The following is a 5,702-nucleotide window of genomic DNA, read 5'->3' as shown; positions in this document are numbered from 1 at the left end:
CTTTGATAAGTGCCAAATAACAAACACAGATGGCTAAAAACATCGACCTAGATGCCCCACTAACATCCTCCTGTATTTTTCCATTACCTTACCCAATGTTTAAAGATACTCCCACCTTTAGTTAAAGCAAAAAATAAATATGTCAATTTTCTAAGAAGGTTCAAATTTAGAGTCCCCTGGAGATCTCTCTCTTTTTTTTTTTTTTTCAGGAGGCTTAAATTTTTATTTATTTATTTATTTATTTGTTTGTTTATTTATTTATTTTAATGTATTTCTTACATCATTTTTCATTTTTGCACAATGTATGCATTTTCATCTTGGTTATATTCCCTATACAATTGCACCTCCCTTATTTTGACCCCAATCCCTTCTCTCCACGCACCCCCCTCAGCCCCCCGTAGAGTGTCTCTGGTTTATAGTTGCTTGTTGATTTTGATTTTTTCTTTATTATAGTTATTCTTTTTCCTGGTTTCTTATTTAGGTTTTCTAAACTCCTGCTATGTGTGAGACCTCTTTAAATCACAGAATGGTAGGCCCCACCTTTGGTTCTTATGTGCATCTGGTAGGTCTAGGCAGGGCCATGAATTTGTCTTTCTGGTGAGTTCCCAGATGCCACTGATGTTACTGTTTTGAGGACTACATTTTGAGAAACAATTTTTAAGGTATTTTTACCTAATACCACTAGGTTTATACTTTGTGGGTCTCATGAAATACATTTTATAAGTTATTGTAAGAAGAGTAAATCATGGGGTTTTCTCTGTTATTGGCTCATGGTCAGGCAGCCATTAGCAAACTTGGGCTGGCATTTCAAAAAAACAACCATGATCTTGGATTATTATGTAGTATGCACTATGTTGGTTTCCTAGTGCTACTGTGACAAATTACCATAAACTGTGGCTTAAAACAACTGAAATTTATCCTCTCAGTTCTGGAGACCAGAAGTTTAAAATCAAGTTTGGATGTTTCTGTAAATTTGAAGGGCAAATCAGTTCTGTCTTGTCTCCTAACCCCTGGTTATTGCCAGAATTCTTTGTTTTATATACCCACCATTCTAATCCCGCCATTTTAATCTTGGCTGGTCTATACCATTACATAGAGTTATTCCTGTGTGTCTCTGCATCTCTCTTCTCCCTGTAAGGACACCAGAGATTGGATTTAGGGTTCAGGCTAATCTAAAACCTCATCTTGCAAGGTTTTTTTCCAAAAGGACATATTCTGATATTTGGGGTTGACATGATTTGGGGTGACATTATTCAAATCAGTATAAGACAGCATATGTAAAAAAAAATTTCAAGCCAGTAAGATGAGTGCCCCCAACTTCTATTTAAACAAGTGGACTAAATTATGGACTGGCTAGTCCTGTCCACGCCATTTGGCCTACTATACTGAACATGAGCTGCCATGATAGACCAAAAGTGTTAGATACTGATTAATAAGTATCTCACAGTTTCCTAGAGGGAGAAAGCTGAGAGCCTGCTGGCATAGCTGGATTATAACCTCAACCCAACCCAGACTGTGATGCTGCTCTCCTCTTTGCCACCTCATGATTTTACCCTTTAAGTATCTCTTCCAAATTCCCTGTGTGGAGTCAGATTATATTCTTCTTTCCCACACTGGATATCTCATACATGAGTCGCTCTAATAAAAGCCTTGTCTGGTTCAACTACAATTACTGCTCTCTAGTGAATTCTTTCCCCAGAGAGCAGCAAAGGACCACTCTTTTGGGTTGGGCCTTGTAGCAAGTACATTCTCTAACCCAGGGTTTTCTTAACTGCTTCCTCATAAATGGTTACAAGTGACAAAATGTGTTTCTTCCTTAGCTCTGAGAATGTCTGGGAGGAACAGAGGGTATCCAGTGTCCATGACTTTGGCAACATATAAATTTCCATCCAAGAACCCCATGGGCTATACAAGCACTGTCATTTTCTACGCATGATGTGATACGAAATAGATTGGAAAACACTATAACCAACTGAGCTAAATAAATGCTAATGAGCTAAGGCATTAATTTTACATTCCTCTTTCACCACAGTCAAGTCATATTGTGCCAAGATTTCCTAGGAAGTAAAAAACCCAGTAGAAAAGGAAATCAGTCCTCTAATACTTCCATTGTAGAGAAAATAAAATGGTTCTACTCCAAAATCTCTCCACTGGAGTTTTGTGCTCTACAAAAACTTTGAGGCTCCATAGTTACATTTCAATATTTGGCAGTCTTTCGAGAAACATTTATTTGACAGCTATTAAGGCTAAACATGTAGACATTAATAGGACAAACTCTGCCCTTGAAGAGTTTAAAATTCAGTGGGGGGAAACACTCAAAAGGCATAATTATAAAAAAATCTTTTGAATACAGATATAGAAATGTACCAAAGGAGCTAAAACCTATTTAGGAAAAGGAGTTGAGAAAGACTTCTTAATGACATCCTTACTGAGAAAGAGTATGACCCCGCTCTCAGGCCTCATCTTGACTCAGCAGCAGCATCTGAAAAAGTTGTAACTTCTTAATTCAAAATTCTAGGATACTACTCCCCATAGGTTCTCCATAATCTTCCCCTTTGCTTAATTCTCATATCAGAAAACTCAAAGTATGCTGTGCTCAATTTTCAGTTCTCTTTTCATGTACCCTATTTTTTTTTTTTTGCTGATTTTGTCCAGCCTCATAGCTTTAAACACCAATGACTTACATATGATTTCCAATTTACTTCTTTATCCTGAACCACTCCCTTGAATTGTAGCTCATATATCTAGAGGCCTTCTCATTTTCACTTATTTAATTAATACGCATCTCAAGTTCAATATATCTGTCAAAAAAGTCTTATTTTTCCCCATAAAAATGTACCTCTTCTCTGATTCTCCCCATCTAAGTAACTGGAAATACCATTCTTACAGCTGTTCATGCCAAACTTTTTGTGTCACCTTTGACTCTATCTCACTGTTCACCTTCAATCCACTATTAAATAATGTTATTCATTACCTTCAAAACAAAACATATACAGAATTCAACTACTTTTCGCTATATCCACACTACTGTTGTATGAGTGTGTGTGTGTGTGTGTGTGTGTGTGTGTGTGTGTGTGTGTATGGTTCTATTTCAGTTCCAGGTTCTATTCCAAGAAGACTAGAATAGGGTTCTTAATAGGGAGAATTTGTGATTTTATTTTGGCCAAACTGAGTATGGGATACCTGTGGGATATCTAAGAAGTGACAACTGGCAGGAAAGTGGTGGTCTATTCTGAGTTGAATTGCCAAGGCACTATGTGAACCATAGATATAACTACAGGAGACGAAGTTCTGGAAATATAATACCAGGGACAGGGTATTGAATCAGGACCAATACTGAGATAGTGTAGAAAATGAGTTGTTCCAATAATTGAATTGGAATCAAAGGGATGTGAAGGAGATAGAGAAGTAAGAATCACAACAATATATCATAAAATTTGCAGCAACATGGAAGAAACTGGAGGGGATTATTCTAAGTGAATTAAGTCAGAAAGAGAAAGACAAATACCACATGGTGTCACATATGTGGAATACTGAGATACAAAATAAGGTATCAGATAAAGTCAAGCTACAACAAACCCTAAAAAGTTGATTCTAGAACCTTGACTATTATAGAGGAAAGAGAAGGGAGATGGGTGAGAACAAAGGAAGGAGGGAGAATACAGGACTATGGAGATGTGAGTTAAGGTTGCTTTGGTGGTGGGTATGGTGAAGTAACAACAGTAACCTGAAGGGGAAATCCTTTACTTCTAAAATACAAGTAATGATGTGAACCTATGTTAACTCAGTTAAAAAAATTAAAAAACCAAAGAGACAACACGGTTCTTTTCTGCTCTATATTGACAGAGTGGAAGGAAGGTAAACTCATTTGTTCAGAGAATCTTAAACACTGCTACCAAGTCTAAATTTAAAAGCCATATATTTATGAGAAATGAATGAAATTGGGATAGGTGATGACAGGTAGGTAGGTAGATGATGATGATAGATAGACAGACAGACGATAGATAATGACATTTCTCAGAAAATTCACTTTTCCATTTTGCAAGAATATAGTCATCTCCTTCAGATGAGTTGAAACTCTGTCTCATGACAGAGTACTTTTCATGAACTTTTAGTTAAGAAGTTCAAAAACAGGGCCTCCCTGGTGACCAAAGGGTTAAAACAAAACCTATGAAGCTGTCCACAGCCTCTGCAGCACGAGTTCAATCCCCCAGGCAGCCAGGGAGCTACCACATGGCGCAGCAGACCTCTCCTGACTCGCCTGCTGCTCCCCTCAGCAGTGTACTTCGGTCAGTCCACCTGTTCTGTTTCCAGCTCTGTCTCTGGTGAATCCTCTCATCCCCAGCACCTCTGGCCTGTACCCCAGTTCCTGTATGCAAAAATAAATAAATCTTAAAAAAGTTCAAAAACAAATATTTACTTCTTCAGGAATCAGCAAACAAGTATATTCTAGGTATGTAGAGTACCAGAACCCAAGGTCAATTTCCCAGTCCCTGTTCCTATGAGGGGAAAGGTGAAGTCAACTCAAAAAGAACTAAATAAAAGGTAAAATCATAAGTCTGCAACATTTTAAGTCTCATTGACTTAAACTGACTGCATTTGTTGTGTTAACATCCCAACTTTTTAAGTCCATTCTAGCATATCCCCACACACAAAATTCATGCAGGGAAAAAAAAAAATTGTTCTTTTAAATACAGTTACCTATGCAAACAGAGGACCTTTCCCTGAAGTTTGACTGCAGAAAGCATTACTTAACAACTTTGCACACAAAGTTCCCTAGAGGAAATAAAGATTTCTATAAGAGCCTTAATGTCTAGATATACAAAAGAGGTGTGTGAGTGTATGTGTGTGTTTGCCTTCTAAACTAAAATCAGATATGGGAGATTTGAAAAAAAGAAAACATAAAGATGTTGTCATTACTATTAATAACATTAGATGATCATAATTTTACCTAAAAATTTGAAATAAAAACAGATATATGCAGAAATAAATTCAGTGTCCCTCATATTTCATACCCAAAAGTATAGTCCATGACTTTATGTTCAGCTTTTTGTTCTTTTGTTCTATACATTTGTGCATATATATACATACATACATATGTTTGTGTTTACACATATATAATCTTTGGGATTTTTTTTTCATAAATGAATCTCATTTACAAGATGCTGGACAACTTATGATTTTCAATTTAACAATGGCATCTAATTCTTACTTTAATCAGGGCATATACAGTAACCTCATTCTTTTGTAAAAACTGTTCATTATTCCCAGTGTAAATAACTCACACTGTGTTCACTCATGTTTACTTTGTGGTGTCACAGCAGTTTTTCCACAAAAAAGCAAAAAAAATCAAAAACCTGTCATTTCTGGTAGATTTCATTTCTCTCTCCTGTCACTGGCCTTTAATGATATTAAATACCACTGTTGACATTAGAAAAGCTTCTAGTAAATTAGGATGAAAATTTATAATTTTCATTTTAGTATAAAGCTAGACATTTATAGAGATGAAGTCTGTGACATCTGAAAAAATAATGCAATAAAAAATCCATGTTTTAATATAATTGATTCTTATTTCCATTTAGTTACCAATATAAATATAAAGGAAAACCAATAAAATGATCCATTCTCCTTGAAATAGTATTTATAAATTACTGTTGATAGACAGCTTCATTGCTAAAAGATCATAAAGTACATAATCTTAA

The sequence above is a fragment of the Talpa europaea genome (genome assembly GCF_964194135.1).
Source record: "Talpa europaea genome assembly, chromosome: 3".
Classification (NCBI taxonomy): Eukaryota; Metazoa; Chordata; class Mammalia; order Eulipotyphla; family Talpidae; genus Talpa; species Talpa europaea.
This window is presented reverse-complemented; position numbering follows the sequence as displayed.